The sequence below is a fragment of the Rhinoderma darwinii genome, chromosome 2 (assembly GCF_050947455.1).
Source record: "Rhinoderma darwinii isolate aRhiDar2 chromosome 2, aRhiDar2.hap1, whole genome shotgun sequence".
In the NCBI taxonomy this organism is placed as follows: Eukaryota; Metazoa; Chordata; class Amphibia; order Anura; family Rhinodermatidae; genus Rhinoderma; species Rhinoderma darwinii.
Window position 1 is genome coordinate 126822354 of NC_134688.1, and position 26488 is coordinate 126848841.

The 26488-nt window shown below is 40.9% G+C and overlaps 1 protein-coding gene across 7 annotated transcripts in view; it reads left to right on the forward strand.

Annotated features, from left to right (window-relative positions):
- The window catches only part of ENOX1 (ecto-NOX disulfide-thiol exchanger 1), a 686747-nt gene that overhangs the window by 217970 nt on the left and 442289 nt on the right, over positions 1-26488 (forward strand). The window lies entirely within an intron of this gene.

Below are 26488 nucleotides of genomic sequence, written 5' to 3' on the forward strand. Positions count from 1 at the left end.
CAGTTGTCCATTAGAAAGGCTCATTTGCATAAATATAAAATTGCTCATAACTTGGCCAAAAATGATCGTTTTTAAAAAAAACAAACGTTACTGTTATCTACATTACATCTTGCTAAAGTGGCAAGCAGTACGTTGGAAATGGCCATTTATGACCCTTGACTGAGTCATCTGTCGTTCAGTATAGCCTGGTTAGATAACATGATTCACTTATCTGTAATGCTGACTCCCAAAAATCAACAAGAGCCTGGGTCCTAAAGGTGGCCTTACACATTTGATTAACGTCAGCCAAACCAACTGATTTCGGCAGGGATGGCTGACCATCTAATGTGTACTATATGTCCGGCCATCCTTCGTTGAGGAGATGTGGGGGGGGGGGGGGGGGATTCGGGCACGTTGATTTTCATCATTTCCAATCCTTTGTTCTCAAGTCGTGCCAGCACTTGAACATTGTGTTCAGGCGCATAGATGAATTCTGTTTCCTTTTGTGATCGTGTCTGTTATCACATCCCCACCTAAAGATTTCCATCATTCAATTTTTGGGATCTTTGTTATGAGGTAGCGAAATGGGCTCAGACATTGCGACACAACACCCAGTTTTTTTCGTTTTCTCCAAGTCTGCTCAACGTACTGTAGTTCACAACTACATTCTAGGAGGTAGACCACATACATATAGTTAGTCATAACTTTCTTTAATGGAATGTTGTACATTTCATTTTCCCAATTGACATAAAAATGGGCCAGTTTCATTGGTTATTAGAGTCCTGCACATCTTACAGAATTTACACGAATGAAAACCCTTTAGGCTATTACTTCTGAGGGAGAAGTTTTTAAATCGTCCACACACTGCGGAAATGCTGCATTTTTTTTCCGGACGGAATTTCGGACAGGAAAAAATGCAGCAGTATAAAGTAGCAGCATAGTGGATGAGATGTAACAAATCTCATCCACATGCTGCGTAAAGTTTCCGAGCTGAAATTGACCTTCGCTGCAAGTCCATTCCTGCTACGGAAAGGGTCCAGAGAATTGCTGCATTTTTCAGAGGAGATGCCGCAATTTAAGCACCATTTTCTGCCGTAAAAAACACATGAAAATGGTGCGTCTTTGCCGCAGCGGTAAGCCTTTGACTTTCAAGAGGATTGCTGCAGAAATTTTCTGCAACAATTCTATTGTGTGGACAAGCCCTAACAGTTCACCAATCTAGCTATGATTGCCCTAGCCCGACTGTAAACCACCTTCCGTTTATCAGATCTATAAGGAGCTAATCCGTAATACATTTTTAAATATGCCCCTGCTTGTTTAATATTTTATTTTTTTTACGTTATCTCAATCCCTAGAGAAATTTTTGTAATAAATGGTGGTGTAGTTCAACCTTTTTCCCTGTATTTTCCACTTTTTCTTTAATTTTCATTTTGCCTTTTTGCTGGTCCCGATCTATAACACACACTTCCGATACAGCTTCATTAATAAAAAGTTACTCTGCTCCCTAGACTTTTGCATTACAGTGCAGCTCTTTTTAATCCAGAGGAATTGATTATTGGTGATTATTTTATTTATGTAAAAATAACAAATCAATATGAAAAAAACCAGAAGTTGTGTATATATGTAGCATTTCCTCCAACAGAGGACTCCCAAATCACCAGTAAATTATCACACCTGAATAACAAATCCCAAATTCCTATCAGAAAATAAAGGCAGGATGACCGTAGAAAGCAAAATCCAACATCTTTATTAGATCTAAAATACAGAATATAAAATGGAACGACATAGGTACTTGCACTTTGCTGTATTGACCTATGCATTGCTTTCTTATTATTTTGTGGTCGGAATATATGTAGCATTGCCAACGTTTACTTGCATCATGGTCACTTTATTTTTATAGGAAGTGCGCCTGTTGGGTTTGCCATAGGGGCATTAATCTATTAAATAAGACTTGAATATAATTCTGAGCGGATTTGTATTCAGCAGAGAAAACATAAGACATGAAGTCACAAAGCTATTTTTAGCCTGAATACGTGAGCTCATCTGTGTCACAATGACGGACTGTATATCTATGCAGGGATCAGAGGTAGTGCAATGCTGCTACGATTTACTGTACAGCGCCAGTCTGTAATAATCACTTAATACAGGTTTCAGAAGAGCAGGAGCACTCTGGCTGCGATCTCATCGTCTTCTCAATCCATACATTGACGGACTGAAGGGAGAACATAACTTTTCTGTCACTGTGGTTCGCTGACAGGATTTCACATTTGCATAGATTTCGCTTCTCTTTGTTTCAGGAATTTTTTTGACAAAAAGATGACGTAAGCTCCGTTATTAATTTACATAGTTTGTGCGTAAGGATTTTTTTATTTGGTTATCATGTTACTCTTGTTCCCAGAGATTATAGTGTGCAGTCATGCTCCAAGATCTAAATGGGTGAAAATACTAATAAGTTGTCTGGTGTTTGATATAAGTCTTATCAATGGTAAAACTCAAAGGCCTGGCTTTCCATCATAATGATCTAATAAGAAATCTCACAGAATTTCTAATGGGAACATTTTTCAGTCACACCATTTCATAAGCAGTATGTGGACACTCTTGTGGCGATACAGCCTTGAAATTTCAATAGAATTCTCACACTAAATGTGAATATCCATTTTTAACCCTTTCACTGTTGTGATCATTTTTACACTTATGACATACGCAGATACAAATTACTAAATTATAAAATTGAAAAATTATATATTTTTTTTCCTCTCCCATCCATACCGAATATATTTTCTGAAAGTAGGCACCTTATTGTAAAAAATGGCTCCAAGCTATTTAAACTCATGGGCGTCTCCATGCAGTTTTTCATCAAAGCATAACCTGTATAAATTAAATACACAAGTCATTTGTGTGGCTAAATGTCTGACCCAAGCAGGCCGTGAGATGCACAACAACTTCTATAAATATAAGTTCAAGATGGTCAGAGTTCATACATGTCACTTATTTCTATGTTCGCATTCACATAATCAACAGATCCTAATAGACCAAAAATCTGCAATCCAGATGCTGTAAGTAACTGCTCATCTGCTCAACCCTGTAGTAGGGAAAAAAAGACCCGCTAAAAGTGACAGTCAGAGAGTACATATCATCTCTCATTGGCAAGAGGTGCGATAGCAAAGAAAAGTTCCTATATCCGCTCCCTTTAATCACTGGGAAGACTGTACAGGAGAGAGATGACCGTAACGGCTATGATGATCCTGCTGTCAAGTTCAGGTTCCCCTATCTACCCCTTACACAGATGCAAAAATCGGGAAGTAAAAACTTTCATCCGACTTCAAAGAAGTGCTGCGCTCAAAGTTTGAGTGTGATATCAGATTCTGGGCTTTAATGTGATACCAAGATCTAAGTACTTATATTTTACTCGTGGCACTTGTTTAAAACCATGACTTATTACATGCGTCATTGGCAGTGAAAGGGTGAACTTTTTTTCTTTTTTTTTTATATTAAATAGGTCCTTAATTCTATTCTGATTGAATTTCTTAATATGTCTTTATAGCTGTTGCTGCCATATATCTAAAACAGTGCCCCAAAATCCCCTGCATAGACCTATAGTTAGAGATAAAATACTGTCTGCCCCAAGGGGCACCTTACTGCATATGGCTTTACATTAAACTCCATAATAAAACCGCATACAGAAAGCTCCCTCTAGTGGTGGCTACAGGCAGCCAGAATTCTATCCTTAAAATCTAAGTATGTACTGGAGATTTGGAGCAGCAGAGTGTCTTGAAATTAAAGGGAACCCGTCACCAGCATTTCACCTATTGAACTTTACTTATCCCTTACTGGCCGCTGCTATCAAAATTTCATTGCCGTTATCCCCTCTCCTAAACTCCTCCGACTGTAAATAATGGTCTGTAAACATGTTGCACCTTTTATCGTAATAATTCGCTGTCCCGTTGTACGCTCACCCCAGAAGAGGACATCAATGCACAAGTGCAGGATTTTGTGTGCTGGGAGAAGGCGAGGAGCTGTCAATCAAAAGTAAAGAGGCGGGGTAAACTCAGAAAGACTTGAGGGAATGAAGATATGACTCTTTTCAAACAAAGATATGACTCTTTTATGCTCATTTGCATACGGTGTGGGAACACTAAAAAACTGAATACTAAAGCTACAGAGCCGACTAAGAAGACAATTTTAGGTTAAATAGAAATGATATTTCACCCACTACCCCCTGGTATTGCTGGTTTAATCAATAAAATGCTGGTGACAGGTTCCCTTTAAAAACAACATAATGTTAAAATGTGTACATCATCGTTGCCAACTGTCTCTAAGTTCCTGGACTTTCCGTACATATAAGGGACTTTTTTCCAGTGATCGTAAAAACGGACGCGACTGGGATTTTATTTAAGTTACATAGTACGGTTCTAAATAGACATATGTATGTCAAGTTCAACCAAGGGATGGGATAAAAGTGAAGGTATGTAGGTAAACTATAGAACTTTGTTTTACCCCTATTGATCCAGAGGAAGGGTAAAGTAAACAACAACATAAAAAATAAGGCATGAACCAGTCTGCGATAAAAAAGGAAAATATTCCCTCCTGATTCCAAGTGGCGATCAGACCGGATCAACTTTCAAATGAGAATTCTCTACATTGACATAGGAACTTATATTTTTTTGTTGTAAGGAATGATCTAAGCCTTTTTTAAAGCCTGGAGAAGCTTGTACAGATAATTGTGATTGTAATGATCATCATTTTAGAGGTCACAGTACATGCTGCTAGTGTGTTTTACACCAGTATCCAGCCAGGTCGGGATGTCTATTCACAATCCCGACACTTCGGTAACGTTTCTGTGGTACTTACAGCAGAGCAAAGCGTAATCTCGCGAGATCACGCTGTAAATGACAGGTTACAGCGAGATTACGCTTTGCTCTGCTGTAAGTACCACAGAAACGTTAACGTAGTGCCGGGATTGTGAATAGACATCCCGTCCTGTCTGGAAGGAATGTCTACTCCCTGTCTAAACACTTCAGTAACGTTAATGTGTCCGTATAAGACAGCATATGGTGAATAACTCAGTGTCACTATGCGCTGACTAAATGAATGGAGGGAAGTGTATGACGCTGATTGGTCACTGATTGGTCAGTGTCATACACTTCTCTTCACAACGCCCACTTGGTCTAAAGTAAAAACATGCCCACTTGGGCATTAAGAAACTAATTAGCATAAAGCTAAAATCACTCCTCACGTGGTAAAAATCGTTTTTCTAAATAAAAAGCACATTACAGCGCCGTTCTCCTTATGTAGGAGATAGGGCACTTATAATATGGTCACAGAGTCTCTTAAAACAGAAGACGCTTTACAGAGTTTAAACGCCTTTCCAAAGTAAAGGTCTGCAAAGCTTTTTATTTTTTTAGTTTTGTTTTTCTTAACAAGTATATCCGTACAGCAGTGGCATACACAGTAGAGAGGGGGCCCCATTTTCATGCCCAAATTTGTAATTTTTATTTTTTTATTTTTATTTTACTTTAACCTTCTGCAGTACTTTCTGGATAACGATCGAGATTCTATTCAATTGACGTTGCAATAGACCTTTGTGCTAAAAATGGCATTTAGCCTCTGCGGTCTCTCTATTATGAGAAACCAAATATACCTGAAGGAGCAGAACCCACATTTTTATTTTAATAAAGGGCTCTCTTTATTATCGGCGTTCTGGCTTGCTCACTTTAGGAGCAGTCAGCGGTTTATTACACAGATACCTGGTATTGCATGTGATCATAGCAAAAGTTCCCTTTTTAATGAATTTCATTTCTGTTGTAGTAACTAAAGTAGAATGCTTAAACTACAACTACTACGTTTTATTAGAAACCAAAAACACTTTTGTAAGGGTCTAGTCAAACTTTGCAGTGTTCGTCAGAAGTATTTCCTGACTTATACCTCCGACAGGAAATAAGCTCCCATGGGAAAAGAAAAACAAAACGTATGCTGCACGGTATGTTTTTTTTTGGAATGCCTTCTATATGGAATAACTCAGCAGACTACGCTATTCCATACACTTGAAAAAAGGTTTACCGATATGTACCTACCAGATAGAGGCCTAGAGGTCACTCTTTTGGTCTCCATAGGTTGAACAGGGGCCCATGGATAAGTTTTGAGGTAACCTTTCCGGTGCACACGTCAAGTGTACACCTCAAACGCAGTGGAAATTTAGCCTAAACTTGGTGTTTTTGAATGTTCGCTCTTTTCTTTTTTTTTTTTTCTGTGACCTGTTGACCTGGGTTTCTGCTCTTCGCTATGTTTAGATATAGAAAAACCAGAATGATTAGTAAATCGGTTCCAAAGACAGGATTGATACTACTGGTGCCTATCGGATGCCATTGACTTGTGATTGTGTCCGTTGAATTCCATGGAGGTGTCGTTTTGTTAAGAACAGCACTGCATCCAGCTCTAAATGGAACCTCTGACGCAGATGTGAACAGAACCTTAAAGGGAACCTGTCATCATCATTTCTCCTTTCGAACTCTAATCACCCATTGCTGGCCAGTGCTGTCAAGTTATTTGCCGTTATCCCCTCTCCTAAACTACTCTGACTGTAAATAACGGTCTGCAAACATTTTGTTCCTTTTATGGTAATTCGGCAGTCTTGTATGTTCCTCTTCTTATGCCCGCCCACTGCCGACGACTGGCACTCCCTGAATGCCAAAATCTTGCCTGAAGACATCAAATCTAGTTACTGCGCATGCGCCGCTATGGTGTCCCGTTGTGCGCACGCACTAAAACAGGACTTCGATGTGCAAGCGCGGGATTTCGTGTGCTGGGGGAAGGCAAGGAGCTGTCAATCAAAACTAAGGAGGCAGGTAAGCTCGGAAAGGCTTGAGGAATGAAGATATGACTCTTCTGCTCATTTGCATACGGTGCGGGAACACTAAAAAACTGAATACTAAATCTACAGAGCCGACTAAGAAGATAATTATAGGTTATATAGAAATGATTTTTCACCCACTACCACCAGATATTGCTGGTTTAATAGGTGAAATGCTGGTGACAGGTTCCCTTTAAACAGTCTAGTCAGGAGAGCGGACAGGTCCTATTGTTAGCGGTTTGGGGAATTCATCTGTGCACGTTTTATAAATCCTGTAACATAAAAATTATGGACTGTGAGGCATTTTAATCATTTCCAATAATGTTCTGTTACCCAGTAGTCAAACAGAAGATCTGGTGTGTTACTTTCTATTGTAATCTGTGCAATTATTTCACATTTTTAGCCTGTGCCAACAGGCAGTGAGTGAATTTATTTGTGAGCCAGAATGACTGCAGTTATTGTAGAATGGCATTCTACTACATCAACACTGAAGGAGATCCGGTGCAAGTTTACATATGGAGGAGCAGCGATGTCTGAGGAAAGCTAACCTTGTTTCAATGGGGCGTTAAAACAGATGTAGTTTATGTTGTAATTGTAGCCGTAACTGCTTCTATTCATACCAATTATGAATGTTATCATTGTGAAACGGTGAACGGGACCGTGCTTGGAGCCTGTCCTTTCCGCTTAAGCTGGTTTGATATTAATGAAAGTGGCCCACGCCCCAGTGACTTAGGAAGCATCTCTTCTATAAAAAGGTAATCTTTAAGCGCAGTAAAGTGGCATTTCATCTGCTCCGGCAGAAATGTAACCAGGCGGCCTTCCTGGTGGCAATGGCCCTTAAGCGGAGATGCTAATTCAGATATTTTTCATGAGTTACATGAAGGGAGAAGTCACACAGATAAGAAAGTGAACAGTATGAAGTGGTGACATTCAGCAAGTCCTTGTCACTTGCAGCTATTAGCATGCTCTGCCTGCTGTTATGTTTTATTGCCTTGTGTGCTGCCTTGACCAAGCTGGGAAGCCGGGAAGGGGTTATTGTTCTTCCATGAATGCTTTGTTTTAACCCTGATCTATCCCAGTATGCGCCTATAAATTTAGAGGTGAATGGAGAAATACAACATTTATCTTTCCCAGTTGTAAAGGTGTGACTCTGTAGGATTGGATTTAAACTTGTAAGGGTATGTTCACACGCAGTGAGCAAATACGTCTGAAAAGGGAAAACAGCTCCTGATTTTCAGACTTTTTTTTTAAGCCACTCGCGATTTTCGCGGTGTTTTCACAGCGTTTTGTACGGCCGTTTTTGGAGCTTTTTTCAAGTCTATGGAAAACTGCTCCAAAAACGTCCCAAGAAGTGTCCTGCACTTTTTCGCGGCCGTTTTTTTACGCGTAAAAAAAGCTGCGTAAAACGCTCCGTCGGAGCAGAACGCAGTTTTCCCTTTGAATTCAATGGGCAGATATTTGGAGGCATTCTGCTTCCGATTTTTCGGGCGTTTACAGCCTGAAAATCGGCCATGTGAACATACCCTTAGGGAGGTTGCTCTAAAAATCAAACATCTTATTCAGTAAGGGTTATTCCTAATGGGACCTGTAAGTGATTTGTCATAAATATCTTGATGATTACATTCCGAAAGACAGAGTATTATTGTTAGGGGAATATAGAACTAAATGTTTATAGTAGCACTGAATAAATCTGTTAACGTTTTAAGAACGAATATTACTTATTGTTTCTGTCTCTCTTTAAGGCTATGTTCACACGGGGTATTTTGCCGAGTTTTTTGACGCGGAAACCGCGTCGCAAAACTCGGCAGAAACGGCCCGAGAACGCCTCCCATTGATTTCAATGGGAGGCGTCGGCGTCTTTTTCCCGTGAGCAGTAAAACTGCCTCGCGGGAAAAAGAAGCGACATGCCCTATCTTCGGGCGCTTCCGCCTCCGACCTCCCATTGACTTCAATGGGAGGCAGGAGAAAGCGTATTTTTCGCTGTTTTATGCCCGCGGCGCTTAATGGCCGCGGCCGAAAAACGGCGCGATAATTGCCGCGAAAATCGGCGTGCAGGGAGAGGAATATCTGCCTCAAAGTTCCAAACGGAATTTTGAGGCAGATATTCCTCCCCCAAAATACTCCGTGTGGAACTTTATCTGTTTGCAATAAAATCTAGTCTTTAGATGTATCCCATTCACGTCTCAAGTTCAAAGGCTTGCACAAAATACTAGAGGTCTTTTATATTGGACGTCGCATACATAATACCATAACACCTTGAGATAGCTTAAATCCATAACGCCCTCTTCTGACACCTAATAAATGTGGCCAGATTCTGCATACCTGCCATGTGGAGGTCCAGAAAACCATCTATTGGGAGTCTTTAGAACCGTAGAGCTTATTTTTGAGAAACCCCAACGCATGTAAAGGCTTGTGCACACAACTTTTTTCCGGAATACATAGAAATCTATGGGCCCATAATGTACCTCTAATTTTTCCTTACATATTCTAGAATCCTTTTAAGGCAGAATACAGAGGCACCATATAGCTGCCCAGAGAGTTCCTATGTGTTTGTAATACATTCAGGTCATTGCAGTGTGCAAGAGGTCTTATACAGACACCAGGTCCTATTTTTTGTTTTGGTAAGTTTGATAGGTTTTTAGTTTTTTTTTGACCAGTAAATACTATTTGATATTTATAAGCGCCATATAGAACTTAGTAAAGCCAAATATATTGGCATACGTAAGGAAATGTCACTGAGCTTTAAAATAACGAAAGCTCAGGATCCGTCATGGTGGTCACTGGGTGTTTGCCCAAAAAAAGATGGGCTCCTTGACTTGTGGAAACCTAAATATAAAAAGGAACAAACTACAAGAACTGACGTAAAATGAAATAAAGGAGAGGGTAATCTATTTCCTATGTCATGGACTCTCATAACGAAATTGAGCCTATGTCTGAAATTTGGGGGAGGTTTGGAATGACTTCCAGCTAGACCAACCATACTGTAATAAACTTAGATTATACAGAATCCCCAGGAGGCAATTCCTTCACTCATTGGATATCTCCCTGAGCCATTCCGATATAGTAGGTAGTTCAGCTGCACACCAGTGGTATGGTATGACAGCATGAGCAGCCGTTAGAAAATGTAGAAAGGTCCCCTTCTTAGCAGAGGAAATCGAACCAAGTAGCATCAACAGAGCAACCTGCAGAGTGTTAGTGATGTGTGTACCCCTCACCACATAATACAAGTCAACAAGCTGTGTCCAAAAGGATTTGAGTCTATCACAACTCCAACAAATGTGAAACATAGTACCTACATCCTCTGCATAGTACCTACATCGAGCAGAAACGGACGGAAAAGTGAAATGAGGATAGGACACACCTACAAATGTGTCTTCCCTTAACTGAGCTCCAAACCTGACATATCCCAAGACGTTTTAGATTAGAAATTCCGGACAAAATAGCCGATCATGCGGTGCTACTCTGTCCAGTAAAACGACGGATACCATGATTGAACCCATTAAAGTCTATGGGTACCGTCCATTGCCATTGGTGTCTGTCATGCGACGGATCCAGCACTAATGGTGATGGAGCAGAACAACGAAAAAATCTCACGCAGATGAGAATGAAGACTAAAACATATTAATAAAAAACCTGATACGTGTGTCAGCCACCCGTCACCCATAAAATTCCATGTTAGAAAAAGTACACGTTTAATGTATACGTTATTTACTTAGTGGCTATAACTGATTCCATCTGTCAGCCATCTCTTACCAATAAACTCCCATAAAATGTATGATAATGCATTTTATTATTAGTTTTTAAATGGATGTCGTGAGATTGTATTTACTTGGTATTATGACAAATTGTATAACAAGGGTGGACACCTCTGTATACCATCTGGACATTTTGTTTTTAGTTTTTTTTAGTTTTTTATTTCTAAATTAAATTAGGTATAGGTTCATTTTACTCACTCTTTTATAAAAGCTCCATGGCAAATGTACAAATCAGTCATAGCATTTTGATTATGGGTCCATATGTTGCACGATCTGAGCCAGGGACATACTGTCATCTTACATTACAGAATAAATTGATGGCCACTAATATGCTTTGCTATATGTATGGTGACATTTTTTTAGTACAAGACACTGAATATTTGTGGAGCAGTTGTCTGAGGATCTGACTATTTTAATTTTCATTGACCGGGTGAAACTGGTTTGTATTAAGTACAAAAAAATTTAGATCTTTGTTGATACCATGGTATCGGTCATGGGTCATGCAGCTCTCATGTGATCTAGATCTTTGTTGCTGCTCAAAACATATATAGGAAACAAGCGGTAAATTTATTATATTGATCCAGCAGAAAGTAAGGCTCTAGTGACTTTGTTTTGCCACCGTAACAGGGAATTCTGCATAAATGTATTTTTTAACATGCTATATAAACCTATTATAGGATGACAACCGTGGGAGTCTGAGCCAGAACCCACCGTGTATGCAAATAAAGGGCTTGTGTAAAGTACCACAACCCCTTTAGCGCTGCTTAAAATGTCCATCTATGGCACACCAATGGGAGGGATCCAGAGGGTGGAAGCATGAATTTAGGTTTCTGCCTTATGTACCTCTGTAAAAGATAAACTTAGGTGGAATTTCTCCTATAGGAAGATTAACTTTTTGTTCGAGTTTCCCTGTGGAAACTAATTTGGATTAAGTACACAGTTGATTTGGTTCCTGAATCCAAATTTGATGTTTATTCTGATTGATGCAGGTCTTTGTAAGAACAGCAATAGCACCACTTTCCTTTTTGTTTTGTTTTTATTTGTTGAGTCATTATTTGTCACATTCGGACATACATTGATAAATTCTTCAGCCTCAGTATCCTCACATTGAAAAATCTTTTCCTCTGTTGATAGATTTTTTTCTCTTAGGCCTCATGCACACAACCGTAGCCATGTACACGCCTGTAATTTCCAGGTTGTCCGGCCACGGAGTGACAGCCGAGAGCTGCCCGCAAATCGGGGCTGTGCACGTGGCCGCGGCCATTATTTTTAATCACCCCAGACCGCAGAACACAGCCGTAATAAGGCTTGCCCATTCTTTCTGCGGTCCGGGCTCCGGGGCCATGCACGGACCGTGAAAACCACGGTCGTGTGCATGGCCCCATAGGAATGAATGGGGCCGCAATTCTCCCGTGGATTTTCGGGGGAATTGTGGCCGCAAAAGCACGTTCGTGTGCATGGGGCCTTATACTTTTCAGCTCTCGGCGTGTTCTTCTAAAACATAATTGATCATCTCTAGTCAAAAGCGATTTGTTGATTAGTATAAGGGCAGATTTACACGAGCGTGTGCGTTTTGCGCACGCAAAAAATGCGGCGTTTTTTGCATGTGCAAAAGGCAATTAACAGCTCCGTGTGTCATCACATAGGATGTGCGGCTGGGTGATTTTCGCGCAGCCGCCATCATTATGACACTCCATTTGGATGTTTGTAAACAGAAAAGCACGTGGTGCTTTTCTGTTTCCAAACATACTTTTGACTGCTGTTGCGCGAATCACGCGCATCCCACGGAAGTGCTTCCGTGTGGTGCGCGTGATTTTCACGCACCCATTGACTTCAATGGGTGCGTGATGCGCGAACAACGCAGAAATATAGGACATGTCGTGAGTTTTACGCAACGAACTCACGTTGCGCAAAAATCACGGACTGTCTGCACGGCCCGATAGACTAACATAGGTCCGTACGACACGCGTATAAATCACGCGTGTTGCACGGACGTATATCACGTTCGTGTAAATCCGCACTTAGTGTAGGGACCCACGGAGCGGTTTTACAGCAACTCGGTGTGGTTTGAAATTTATAATGGCTGTACGATTTTGCAGCTAAACAGTGGTTTTACCTTCAAAACTGCACGGCCATTCACAATCAAACAGCAGTTTAGCTACAAAATCATGCAGCCATTAAAAATTCATTTGAAAAATTTACCGATTTATGGTAAAAACGCATGCCTGCGGGGTTTTCGGCCGACAGTTGGCTGCTCTGAGTGACTTTCACACACTTTTTCCTCCTGCATTTTAAAATGAATGAAAAAATACCATGCGTCTTGAGATGGGGTTGATCGCTTTTTTTCCATCCTTTTAACGTGACGTCACTCTTGGCGTGTTAAAAGTTCTTTAGAGGAGCCAATGGAGAAAAATTGTATAAAAGAGTTCAATTATAGATTATGCTGCCACTGCCCCAAAAATGCTGCAAAAACGCAAATGCCATGGGGGGAATTTATGAAATCCTCTATGCCTGTTTTTTTTTTTGGTGTAGAAAATTTGAATTTTGCTCAAAGTTGTAACTTTTCTATTTTAATGCTTCCTCTGGCACTTTTTTAGAAAGTGAGAGGGTCTTTGTAAAAGGGGGAAGAGCCATCGCGGCACGATAATCTTACTATAATTTACGCCAGAAAGCTGTTGTAAATTATAGTGAAAATTTATCCCCCGGCCCATTAGCTGCTGTCAAAAGATACCCCTGATTTTATTAAGGGGCTAATTATTAAAATAGGTGCATCTTAAGACTGGCATATGCAATGCCAATGTTAATAAATTCCGCCCTAAGTATGTAGTTGTTCTCAAATTTCACTATATCCTTTAATGTCTATTATCACTAAGAACACCAACACTTCACGAAGCTGAATGTTTTCGATGGTTAAAGAATAGTACAAGTCTAGGTTAAGCACTCTGAACTTCATGTAAGAAAGACGATCAAGGATGTCTGACATTTGCAGAAATACTCATTCATCCATTGCCGTTGCTGTGTGGTGGTTCGCATTTCTAGAGCCTCATTTTACTGCCATGCAAAGCCCAGGTGCATTTTCTGGATCACAGATCGGACAATTTAGTAGCCTAGGCCATACATTTTAATAAAGCCTTCTACTTTTCCTTCAATGTAAAAGCCTTCAATGATACTGTTAAATCTTTTAGTATCACTATTACAATGTATAATGGAACATGGACAATGCTGCCGAGAAAATTTCTTCATTATAATATTAGTTAAGTGGCTCTTGGCAGAGTAATAAAAACATTACATGAATTTATAAAGCCATCTGAAAATTAGCTTACAGTCGCTGGCTGCGATTTTCTGTCAATATAACAAATAACATGGAAGGTAGACAGAGGTATTAAGACTGAATAAATCCCCTTGTAAAAGGTATGATAAAAGGAGTTGGTCTGACTAAGAATTACATAGTTCTATCCTTTCGAACCTTAGAACTTTAGACTATGTGCCGGTCACTTTTTAGGGTAACATTAAAAGGCATTGTCCATCAGTCTTGATCAAGTCAATTGACGTGAACAAGTTGGTCATACTCCTAGAAAGTTCAGAAAGTTGTTGGTAGTGCCACACTCCAGCAGTTATACTATCACGATACACAGCTTTTTATAGTCAATACGGCAGCCACTCTATTCCCATTGGCTCTCATTGTGATAGGTGATAAGTGTCTGATCGCTGAGACTCCCACCAATCACGAGAATGAAGGTCACGAATGCCCCAATCCTCCTCACTGCACCTCTGGCGGTGAGGAGGCGCTTGAATAAAGCGGTGACTGGGCATGCACCTGCTGTTCCATTCAATGTCTATGGGACTAACAGAGAGTACTGTACTCAGCTGTTTTTGTCAGGCCCTACTTTGAAAGGAGTGGCGGCGCTGCCACTCCATTCAAAGTCCACCTGACTGCGGTTGAGCAGTGAGGAGAAATGGGGGTTCAGTGGGGCCTCCATTGATAACACACTTATCACCTATCCTGTGGATAGGTGTTAATTTTTGATTCTTGTACAATATGTATAATTTTGTGTTCTTGTATAATGTCTGAGTCCTGTATAATGTGTCCGTAATACATTTTCAAGCAAATGCACGCAAGTAATATTGACTGAGGTGGCTTTTGGCAACATCTAGTACAGAAAATTGTACAAGGTCAATGTGGCTTCGTTCACATCTGCGTCAGGGTTCCGTCTGAGCTTTCAGTTAGAACGGAACCCTGACTGATACAAACGGAAACCATAGGTTTACGTTTACATCACCACTGATTTCAATGGTGATGGATTCGGTGCAAATGGTTTCCGTTTGTCTCAGAAACGCGCGCTCATTAGCCCCGAATTATCCCCTGAGGACGCTGCTTGTGCAGCGAAACATGTCGGGGGGGCTATCGCCATTTTAATATTCACCGACGGCCTAGTGATTCTCTTCACTCGTGTGGGACCGTACTAACCAACGGCAGTCTGCAGCTGCCGAATCAGCCTCTCTCACTGTGTTCAGCGACGTGCTGGATACACTTGCTAAATCTTCTATGATACACACTAGCCGTCCTTGAAAACATTTTTAACCCTTGCTTGTTGTTTGTCCTTATTTGATACATTAATAAAAGTTACCTTTTAACTGACACTATTCAAATGGTGGTTGGGAAATTGGGACCCTTGTGCCTAGGCACATTTTCTTTCACTGACACCAAAGGCCCCCGACAGAACACATTGACTTTTATGGTTCTATCATTTTGCCAGGCAAAATAGCGCTGCCTGTTGCATTATTTTGTCCAGCATATAAAATAAAAATAAAGTAAAAAAAATAAATTAAATAAAGTTTGAAATAAATAAATGTCCCAAGCAAGAAAAAAAACAAAAAACAATTTTTTCCCCTTACAAAATACTTCATTATGAAAAAAAAGTAGTAAAAAGTTATCTATATTTGGTATCGCCGCGTCCGTAACGAACCCAACTATAAAACTGTTAAATTATTTAACCCGCACGGTGAACGCCGTAAAAAGTATAATAAAAACAACGCCAGAATTGCCGTTTTCTGTTTATCCTGCCTTCAAGAGAATTTGATAAAAAGTGATCAAACCGTCGCATCTACTCCAAAATGGTCCCTTGTTTTTAGGATCCTGTCCTGGTTTGGGCTTACAACTACTGATGCAAAATACTGATCATATCTGCAATGTATGAATGAGGCCTTACAGATTAAGACACACGCAACCTATTGATTTCTATCCCATATTCATTTGGAGAGTGAAGCAGTACAGGCGCACTATGCTTACACGGCCATACAACTTCCAGGGAGGATTAGTGGATTTTATTACTTCGCGTTTCTTCCTTTGCCTCTGAAATACAGTTGGTGGGGGCATCTTTCAGCTTTTATGTGACAAGTACACACTGCTGTTTTACCAAATGCATTACGCATAGTTCATGCGAGACATTGGAGGCTTAGGGCAAAATGAAAGCACGTTACACTGATAGAACATTGATTTATAGAGGGAGCTGTGGATATTTACTTTCCTGTACAGTTCAGAAAACAATCACATGCGAATAAATATTCCGTTTCTTAGAAAATAAAAAATGAGGTTTACCAGCCTTCTCTCCGTTACGGTCTCAATACGTTATTGTACAGTAGACGGTTTTATTTATTTGGGGACAGCCTTTTTTTAATTCACAGCTCTTATTTTTTTTCGACTATGGTAAATATTACACATTGGAATTTAGCAGGGGATTTAACCTCCAAGTCACACACCTTGGAAAGTTTTCAAGGTGCATACTGGTTTTTCATAGCTTGCTGTTTTACCCGCTTCTATTGAAAAAAAAAAACAAAAAACATTTCTATAAGGTACTACAGTATGTTGTTCGTTCTTTTTGCACGCACACGCACACGCACACACGCACACGCACACGCACACACGCACACACACACACACACACACACACACACACACACACATATATATATGCACATATACACACACATATATATGTATATGTGTGTGTATATAGCTATCCTAATATCCTATTGAAGGAGCCAATACAAAGATGGTTTCTGTTAAATTTCCCCATCTGTAAAATGCTTTTAAAGAGATGAGCTACTATATACTAGTAAACCATTTCCCTATAGTGCTACTGAGGGAGGGGGCATCTAAAATGTAGCGCATACTGCATGTACTGTACGTTACGTGTTGTGCCGGTCACTGAGTCCTCTTGGTCCTTCCGTTTCATTTCTTCCTGCTCTGGTTATTCCTAAAGTGTAGGGTGCTATTATGTTCTATTATGCTTCATTTTAATAAATTTCACTACACTTCAGCCTACCATAACCTGCAATGATTGACATTTTAGGAGGCATTTTGAGGGTGTAGATACTCATTACATCATCTGATGTTGCAATATCTTGTTGAATCCCTCAATTAAACGCATATTCCAAGCAAAACAAATAAAAGCTAGACTATGCTGCTGTCCAAAAAAACCTACCTACTGTAATCTTGTTTTTCATTTGTAGGTCATGCTAGTAATAGTGGCCTATAGAGCTCTGTGTTATTTTTATGACAACATTATTCCCACAGCTCTTATCCTTTACACTTTGTTAGGCTATGTTCATACAGAGTTTTTTGACGCTGAAACCGCGCCGCAAAACGCGTCAAAAACCGCCCGAAAATGCTTCCCATTGAATTCAATGGGAGACGGAGGCGTCTTTTTCCCGCGAGCGGTAAAACTGTCTCGCGGGAGAAAGAATGGACATGCCCTATCTTCGGGCGTTTACGCCTCTGATCTCCCACTGACATCAATGGGAGGCAGAGAAAGCGTATTTCGCAGCGTTTTATGCCCGCAGTGCTCAATGGCTGCGAGAGAAAAACACCACGAAAATCGGCGTGCAGGGAGAGGAAAATCTACCTCAAATTTCCAAACGGAGTTTTGAGGCGGAGTTTCCGCCTGCAAAAAACTCAGTATGAACATAGCCATAGCTATAACATGCTCCACCTTTTTGTGTCTCAGCCACGGGACAGAACAGTCTTTACTTTCCCCTCCCTGCACATACTTCTCTGTTACTCAAGTTGCTCTAGCCAATACTAATGGAGTAATAGTTCAGTGTCTGTTACAGGACCTGCAGGCTCTGTATTCTGCTTTCTCAGGCAGTTTCATTCAAGCACTAGAGAGGGATTCTTCCTTCTATCAAACCTTGTATTAAAGAGGGAGCAACAGACGTGACTGCATGTGAGAGAAGTGTCATGTTATATAGACAACCAAGCAAGCTGACCCTCCCACAGGCTGAGAACAGCAGCTGCAGCATGTAGAATACGACCCCCTGCAACACGCTGCAGATTTTGTTCTTGAAGAAATAACCCAATGCTGATGAATGGAACGGATTTTCAGTCACAGAAATTTCTGCGGCGTGTACAGGGAGCCTAAAAACGACTCTGAAAAGTGCTGAATTCTATGGCCCTAGAATTCTTGTCTAAATGGCACACGTTTTAAACAGTTACCTTTTGACTTTATATTATTATTATTTATTCAGTTTTCTTTATCAAGTAGGTTAGGAAAAAATGATTTACTTGGCAATAAATACGATACAGTTACACATATAGTTGTCACGATACCACCCTTTGGACTTAGATACCGATACTTTGCGCAGTATTGCGATTCTCGTTACCAAAACAATACTTTGCCAACAATAAAAAAATAAAAATAAATGGTATTTCCATTTTCAGATGTGAGGCACATGCGGTTATGAATTTTGAACCACAGTCATAATGGGCAACATTGGGTTAATGCGTAAGGTACATGATATTGTTCATTACTATTAATGTGAGGCTTATGGAGGGAGGTTCAAAATTTAACACCATGTGCCTAACATTAATAAGTGAACACTTATTTTTTTCTCTTTCCAGCGTACACGTAAATTACGCTATAAATTTGTTGTGCAGGTTATTATGGTCGCGACCATACCAAATATGTGTTATTTTAAGTATTGAGACTTTTATGTGAATGTTTATTGTAAAAAATGTTTCTTTTAGGCCCTGTTCACACTGAGATTTTTGCAGGCAGAAAGTTCTGCCTGGAAAAATCAGCTCTGGTTTTTTTTAAGTGGTTTTGCACCACAGGTGTATTTTTGACGCATATTATACCGCGTTTTTTTACCTTTTTTTTCTTCAACAGGCAAAGGAAAAAACAGAGCGCATTTTTTGCCACGTTTTTTTCCATCTCCCATTCATTCCAATGGTGTATTGGAGGTGGAAAATGCCTCAAGATAGGGCATGTCGCTTCTTTTTCTTGCGAGCGTTTTTTTCCGCTGGCGGGAAAACGAACACCTCCATGTCCCATTTAAATCGATGGGAGGCAATTCTGGCCATTGTTGCCACGGTTTCCGCAGGAAAAAAGTGTCAAAACTCTGTGAACAGGGCCTTACAGATTTATTTATTTAACGTTATTTTTTTTATTCATTTTACATTTTTATTTTTAAACTGTAGTGTACTGGCATATATCTATTTGTCAGTACATTATCCTGTGTATGGATAGTACACAGGCAGTTGTTAGGACATACCCTAAGTATACTCTAACAGGAAATATGGTCAGTCAGCCTTCAATGTACCCTGGGCTGTCTTCCCATATATGGTATGTTACTCTATTGCGCCACAGGGGTTCCCTGTGACGCAATCAAAGGGGGTTCCCCTTCTAATGTCCCCTCGAAAGCTGTAGTCAGCTTTGATCGCGACATTCCAAGGGATAACGGTGAAGATCAGAGGTTTCTCTAATCTCCGCCGTTAGAGCGGGGATGCGGCTGTGTATTACAACCCAGCTCCTGATCTCTCTATCACACTTACTGTGCCCGTGTGATCAGTATGATGTGATGCGGTTGGCGCTGCACTAATGAGCGGCGGGCACTGAAAAGCCATCTGCATCACATCATGCCAGCCACTAAATTCATGTATTACCATACTAAGCTAATCAGCCCCACATCTTCGTATAGAAATAAATGAATTAACGGTATTGAACCGTTTGAGGGTGCGCAGCATTGAAATAGTTTTGCTGCATTGTGCAACCCTAGTTGGTGTCACATGGATCCTTTTTTTTAGCTGTGTTTTCTCCAATGCTATTTTAGATATTAATTTATCTCAATGATATAACACAGAGATATAACACAGATTCCTTGCTCTCGCATGTGTCTGAAGTGTAGCTAAAGATCAGCTTTGACAGAAAAATTGTTAGGGTATATTCACAAGGCCTATTTTCGGCCGTTTTTCAGGCCTCCAAACATCTGCCCATTGATTTCAATGGGGAAAACGGCGTTCTGCTCCGATGGGCCGTTTTTTTACGCGGCCATTTTGGAAATGGGCGCGTAAAAAAACAGTCGCGAAAAAGTGCAGGTCACTTCTTGGGACGGTTTTGGAGCCGGTTTTCATAGACTCTATTGAAAAAAGCCGTGAAAATGCAGCGAAAATCGCGAGTGGCTTAAAAAACTTCTGAAAATTAGGAGCTGTTTTCCCTTGAAAACACTCCGGATTTTCAGATGTTTTTGACTCAGCGTGTGAACTTACCCTTAATGAAATTGTAAGGCAAAATATCAATATACTGATTGATATTCAGGGGAGTCACTATAGGAGTGAAGAGTTTTGCTTAGGGTTAATCGTGAACACAACTTTTTTTTGGGGGGGGTGGCGGATGAGAAAGGTAATGAAGCTGTTGGATACATGGATCTCATTAAAGTCTTTTTAATACTGATGTATTTTTCTGAAGTGTCTGAATCACCTGCAGAATTTCTATAAAACGTGAAGCTTTTAATCTGATATGTCATCTTTATTACAACCCTATTAAGAACACCATGTTTGCTTTAATTCATGCAGCATAGGTGAGACCTTCGCAGTGTGTAGACTGAGCCTGAGGAGCATATATTGGAAATGTAGGGAAGCTTGCAGTATTGCTGAAAAATGGTGTTAAACTTGATGTTCTCTGCATTTAGAATGGAAATTGAAGCCAAAGTTCACATTAAAAGGTTGATCTCTGGTGTTGTCATTTTCATCTCTAGAATTTATCTTTTTATAGGCCTGGTACAGGATTAAAACTTCAAGTGACCTTCTTGAATATCCTATTTTACAAAGCACCAGTGCTTTTACTATCTTACGGTTTACCATTTACAAGACGCATTCAATATATTAATTCGCATAAACTCCCATAAAAATCTACTAGCTGTATTATACGTTGTGCGCTCCATCAGGTGTGAGTGGAAAGGCAAAAGTGAAATCGGTGGTACTATGGAATTTTCAGTCTGATAGTTGGCTGCAGTCCTACTTTACTGCCCCCCCCCCCCCCAACAATGTCCTCTTCTGATATGTCTCCCTGAGCATGAATATCTACAATAGGCCTAGAAAAGTAAGCGTTACCCAGATGAAAAATTAATGTACATTGGAATTGTTGCAAAGCCCTCCAAAGTAAGGGCTCATGTACACCGTCATATTTCCGCTCCGTGCAAAAACCATAAATTTAAAGCCAAGGATGGAATCTGATACCAATATGGGAAAGTTCTTCCCAATTTCACAGGACAGGATCCGATTCCTTCCATAGGACTATATATACGGCCGCTCCTTAAAGACCTAATACGGCTGTGAGCACAGAGCCTAGTGGAGAACTTGGAATACCTTGTTCTTTAAATAGTGAGCATGGTTTCTTTCCGTTATTGTTATATATTTTCGTTAGGCAACAACCTTCTCGCTAAACTGAATTTGGAGTTAATGTATTGGCCATTATAAACGATAAATTGTAGCCACACATTGTAGCCCCTCTGGCGGCTTTGGAGAGGATATCCTATTGGACATCTGGAGTTCTGCATAACCTGCTTGTGATGGGAAGTTTATTCTTTTATTTTTGTCATGTTCTAAAACCAATCGCAGTGACTTTTTATCATTGGGTGATTACTCGTATGTGATACCTTCTACATTAGAAGCTGTGTATACCTCTACATAAAGGGGGTTTCCAGGACTAGGCTAAAAATATATGTGGTTGCCTCCAGAAACTGTGCCACACTTGTCCAGAGGTTGTTTCTGGAATTTCAGTTCTACTCCATTGAGGTGAATGGGGCTGAGCTGCAATACCATGCACAACCTATGGACAGGGTTGGTGCTGTTTTTGGAAAGAAGCAGTCATGTTTTTTTCTAATCTTGTACAACCCCTTTAGGCTCTTCGTAATATATTGACTAGTATATAGTCATGATAAAGAGATGAAAGTAATTGAATCGTCAAGCATATGGAGGCAGGACTGTCACATGAGGACAAGGAAATATTACGTTTTAGTATTCCTGATACTAGAATGTGAGAACTGCCCCTCTGCTCTCCTCTGACAGTTCCCTACTAACGGGTCCATGTACAGCATATTTATGTCCTTCATCTTGACTGAGATATTTGAGATATATAACTGAGCTTCATTTACCAAAGCTCACAACATGCTGACAAATCTTTCCCAACGCAGTATTCCCCAGGTTACAAGCTTCTGTACATTTTATCAAGTAAACTGAATGGAAATTGAGGAAATTATTTAAGTGGCAACATCCATAGCACAGTGGAAACTTTCTGATGAAAGCATTATACTGTATTTCAATTCTTGGTAGAACAGAGTCTATAGGCTTTATCCAGAGAAAAGTACATTCATTATGAGCAGCTGTTTCTGAGATAAAGGCCTGAAATACGTTTTATGAGACTTCATCCTGGACTTCTTTATAAATCATAGGTGTACAGATGTGTACTTACTAGGGATGCATCGAAACTTCGATACTGTGCACCCTCAAACAGTTCGATACCGTTATTTCATGTATTTCGATACTAAGCTGTGCGGCTGCACAACGAAGTATAGTAATACATGAATGTATGGGAGCGCGGCTGCGGCTGTGTGATACAGCCATTGCCCCGCTCCTGAGTCATGACAAGTGCGCACCGTCAGGATGATGCAATGCGGCCAGCACTGCACTAATGAGCGGCGGCACTGGAAACCGAACATGGGCGCACTACAAAACACCCCCCGTGTTCTATCCTCAGTGCCTGAACCGCCGCTCATTAGTGCAGCGCCGGCCGCATCACCTCCTGCTGACCGCGCGCACTTAATGTCAGCAGCGGGGCAATGGCACAGCCGCCCTGCTCTATAATGGCGGAGATCAGAGAAACCTCTCATCTCCGCCGTTATTCCCCTGAATGCTGCGATCAAAGCTGACTGCAGCATTCAGGAGAAATAGAGAAGGGGGGATGCCCCTTGGATCGCATCACTGGAATCCCTGTGACTCGATTAAGGGACATACCATATATGGGCAGACAGCCCAGGGTCCATTGATGGACCCCAGGGCTGTCTTACCATATTTCCTGTTGTTAGGGCATACTTAGGTATGTCCTAACAACTGCCTGTGTACTATCTGTATATAGATATATGCCGGTACATTAAAGTTTAAAAACAAAGTAATGTTAAATAAAATAAAAATACACATACACCTTTTTTTTTACAATAAACATTAAAATAAGTCTCAATACATAAAATATACACACATTCGGTATTGGCGCGGCCGTAATGACCTGCACAACAATTTTTTCGAGTCATTTATGACTACTTTCTTTCACTTATTGTGAGGCACGAGGTGTGATGAATTTAACCTCCCATGTGCCTCACATTAATAGTAATTAACCCCATCATGTAACTTACACATTAACCCATTATGACTGAGAAACATGATGGAGTTAATTACTATTAATGTAAGGCACATTCAAAATTCATCACACTTCGTGCCTCACATCAGAAAACGGAAGAACTTTTTTTTTATTACTGTTGGCAAAGTATAGTTTTGGTATCGAAATCGCAATACTACACACAGTTTTGGTATCATAACATACCTAATACTTACATTTGCACTTAACTCAAAATATCCCAAGATCTGTGTCGCAAAATTACCAGCTTTGAAAAAAAAGATGATTTTCTGATACTGTCACGAGATGTCTATTCTATATGTATCTGTGTTTCTGTGATGTAAATTGCAGCATGTCAAGGGTTTTGCTAGCATGTCGAGATATTGTATTGAATTGGCTTCTTGAAAATCTGAGTTTTTAGCCAAAGGTAAGGGTGGATGTCACGATCTAGGGGTATGTTGACCCACTAGGATGCATAGCGTAGAGGCAGCTGGCCAAGTCAGTCTATGCAAAAGTCTGTACAAGTTCGTAGCACAAGGGTATCTGAAATAGTCCAGATGGTGGCAGGGGCTCTGGCACGGATGGTAGTAGGTGCAGCAGGTTGCGCTAGACGTGGCGGATAACAACAGATTCAGCAGGTTGCGCCAGACGTAGCGGATGACAACTGCTGCAGCAGGACACGACTCCAATCACTAAACAGGCTGAGGAACAATAACACAGCACGAGATACAGGTATCAGTGCACGGGAACACTGGGAACAGGACAGTTTGCAAGATTAACATGGGAATTACAAACAACGCTCAGGCAAAGGTCAAAAGGGCAGGGCCCTCTTTATAGTTCAAGGTGATCTGAGCATAATGAATTACATATGCGCACGCTGGCCCTTTAAGGCTGGGAACCAGCGTGCATGCCCTCTAGTGAACACTACAGGACAGAGCGGACGAATATGCTGGCGTCTCCAGGGAGGGAGACGTCGGCAGGAAGAGGAAGATGTGCGGGAGGCAGGTGAGTGGAGGCCGCGGTCCGTAACCACGGCCAGAACTGTGGACACATCTGTACTCTACTTTTGTAACCATTTGTAACCTTTAGGCCATGTCCACACATTCAACATTATGGATTTAGGCACAAATTCTGTGCCTTAATCCTGCCAGAATCCACTTACATTCCGCCAGCAATACAAGTAAATGAGGTATTTTATACGCCATTCACATGCTTTGTAAAATATGATTTAGGTACGGCTAAAGATGCGGATTAGCTCAGTTGAATTACAATGGGACTAACCCTTTTGCGGATCCACTGGCCAATCTACGTCCGAAGTCCCAGTGTCGGCTGCTGATTTCTGCCAAGGTTTATCTGAAAAATCCACTTCGAATTTGCAATAAGAAAATCCTTGAGTTGTGAACATAGCCTTAGGCCTCATGCACACGACCGTAGTGTTTTTTCTGGTCCGCAAATTCCAGGACCGTGTTCCGTGAAATGTCATCCGCAGTTCATCCGTATGTAATCCGCAGTTCATCCGTATGTAATCCGCAAAATGCGGATGAAAAAAAAAAGCCTAGGTAAAACAGGATGACGACAGAACTCATTCCCGGTCGTCGCCTAGCAACACTTCCGCAAATCCGCAAAACTGCGGATGACACACGGAGGTGTATCCGCAATTTCCACGGGCCCATTGACTTCTATTGGCATGTCCGCATCGAATTTGCGGCCCGTAATAAGACATGTCCTGAGTTTCTGCGGCACGGATTTGCGGACATGCGGAGACCCGTGAAAACACGGATAGTGTGTATGGGCCCATAGAAATGAATGGGTCCGCAATTCTCCTGTGGATTTGCGGGGGAATTGCGGACGCAAAAACACGGTCGTGTGCATGAGGCCTTACAGTAAATGCTCTTTTGCGTCCCTTGATGTTTACCTGAGGTTTGGTGAAAGTAAAAATGAACGCGCTTGTGGTAGTGCTGCCACCAGTATTTTGCAATCAGCCGAGCAGTAGTTATTAAAGCTTTCTTTATTTTGGGACAACGCGGTTGGAAATCAATAAGTATTTATTTGTCAGGTCCATGTATGGATCGGACTAAGATCTCTCTAGGACTTTTTTTTTTTTTTTTTTTTTTAATGTAAAAAGGATCTTTAGTTGTGTTCACCTTTTTTGGCTTACACTATATGGACAAAAGCATTAGGACACCTAGACATTACACCTACAGGAGCTTTTATGACCATTGAGTCCAAATTCATAAGCATTAATATAGAGATGGTCTCCCTTTGCAGCTTAAACCGCTTCCACTCTTCTGTGAAGGCTTTCTACAAGATTTTGGAGTGCCTGTGGACATTTTTGGGCATTCATTCAAAAGAACATTTGGGAGGTCAGATACTGATGTTGGATGAGAGGCCCTGGTTCGCAATCTCCGTTCTAGTTCGTCCCAAATGTGTTCAATGGGTTGAGGTCAGGGCTGTGTGCGGGCCATTCAAGTTCTTCCACCTAAAACTGCCTTTATGGACCTTGCTTTGTACACTAGGGCACAGTCATGCTGGAACAGAAAAGGGTCTTCCACTAGCTTTTTCCACAATGTAGAGACATACAATTGTGCAAAAATTGGTATTCTGAAGCACTAAGATTTCCCTTCATTGAAATAAGGGGCCTAGGCCAACCCCTGAAAAGCAAACCCATTGCATTTTCCCTCCTCCAGTAAACTTTACAGTTGGCACAATGTAGTCAGGTAGGTAACATTCTCTTGCAATTCCCCAAACAGACTCATCCATTAGACTTATTAGATAATCATTCCACAGTGAGACATATTGGCAGAATAGGTTTGTAATAAAAAAATATTCTTTAAAGCACAACTCAATTCTCCTAGGCTGAATATTTTTTTTATTATATTGTGTACTGATGTATCTTTTTGTCACAACTTCGAGTTTCACTTTAAGGGCTCATGCACGTGACCATGCATTTGCGTTCTCGCTTTTGCGAATAAATTGCGGACTTATTAATTTCTATGGCCCCATGCACACGACCGTGGTTTTCACCGATCCGTGCTTGGGCTGCAAATCCGGACTGCAAAAACTCGAGACGTCGTTTAATGGTCCGGATTTGCTGGTTCCCACCACTAGTGAAATTGTTGTGGATCTGTGAATCCTGATGACTTGGATGCACTACAAATGTTTTTTTTTTGGGTTTGATGGACCACAACGGACCCGTGGTTTTGTGAACCCGCAAAACTATTGCAGTCGTGTGCATG